General features: G+C 43.8%; 1 protein-coding gene across 1 annotated transcript in view; it reads left to right on the top strand.

The window, feature by feature from the left end:
• Positions 1 to 386: 386 nt before the first annotated feature.
• The window catches only part of LOC101847079 (putative uncharacterized protein DDB_G0293878), a 22,525-nt gene continuing 21,574 nt past the window's right edge, over positions 387 to 1,337 (top strand). Inside the window, exon 1 of the mRNA XM_005090138.2 lies at positions 387 to 518. The gene's annotated coding sequence lies outside the window, so the exon portion shown is untranslated. The remainder of the gene's footprint in view (positions 519 to 1,337) is intronic.

The raw sequence follows: 1,337 nt of genomic DNA, 5'->3' as shown, positions 1-1,337 counted from the left end.
CTCCCCCCGACTCGCCACGTCCATTTCCCAGCTTTTCCCTACTTTCCTTTTACTCCTTGTCTTCCCCGATCCTCTTTGGCCCTAGCCTCACCCCCTCTCCCACCCCCCTCACTCGTCCCTTCCACCTCTCCCCTTTCTTCAACATCACTGTTTCCTTCTACGTTTTGTAATGTCCTATGGGCTCTACCCTAACCACTCCCTCCCCTCACCCTACATTTCCGTTTCCTCCTGTCTTTTCCATTACCCTATGGGCTCTATCCTCACCTCTCTCTCTCTCCTTCTCCTCCCCCCAACCCTCCGTCCCCTTTCCTCTTTCCCCCAGTCAAAAGGACCTCTGATACCAGTCGATAGTTCACTGCAGTGGGCTCTCACACGCGATCGGCTCTCCGCTGAGATCAAAACAACCACGTGCAAGAGACGATAAGCAGCGAGCGTATATTGCACTATACTAGTATCGAGTTCTTTATTGGCTACGGAAGCAAAGTCAAGATCGAGCCAGGACTCACATAAACTGACCAGTAAGTACCCGTTTGATTGAGTACTCCTCCGCTTCAGAAGATAGATAAGCAATATAGTACGGTACTGCTCTAACATGTAACTTTGGGGGGCTTTATTTCTTGTCGCGATTGAACTATCCACCCAAAGAGACACAGAGTGACCAAGAACACATGTCACGAAATTCTCTTTGTTTTGGGTTTCAAAATCTTTTTCGACAACCATGAGTTTTGATAGCCCAACCTTACCGCATTATTATACGAAAAACTCGAGCTCTGTCTTCCGAGATAATGAGAAATAGAGCTTCTTGCTTGCTAGTTTCTAAAAGAATTTTTTTTCTTTTTTTTTGTTGCGATCCTGCTTCGCTAAAATGAAAATGGAGCTTTGATCTTGAACAATATTGTTTGTATATATCACCTGGATCATATGCCTTTTGTCCTTTGCTTCACTATAAACGCGGCCGTGAAAGTATTGTAGATAAGACAAGGCACGATAAGCGGACTGTATTATCCACAAAGGCAATTCTTCTTCAAGCTACCGACAGTGATAATACAAGACAAATACACACCGAACTCAAATAATATGCTACAGATAAGCACAATCGTAGGTTCACAAAAATTCAACAAGCGTACACACTTAGATCACACACAAATTTCTCATCCTCACTCTATTCGCTTCTCTTTTTCTTCTTTTTCTCGAGTAATGGTTAGATGCTGCCTCTTGCACAAAAGATGTACGTTCGATTTCTGTACGAAGAAGTCATCTCTACAAATATCATTTTTCTATTCAGATGGTTTATTCCACAAATTCCCACCTCAGAAATTTTTAGGGGGGTGGGGGGG

This window comes from Aplysia californica, unplaced genomic scaffold, assembly GCF_000002075.1.
Source record: "Aplysia californica isolate F4 #8 unplaced genomic scaffold, AplCal3.0 scaffold00013, whole genome shotgun sequence".
Taxonomy (NCBI): Eukaryota; Metazoa; Mollusca; class Gastropoda; order Aplysiida; family Aplysiidae; genus Aplysia; species Aplysia californica.
The sequence above is the reverse complement of the archived record's forward strand: the minus strand, read 5'-3'. Positions and strand labels throughout refer to the sequence as shown.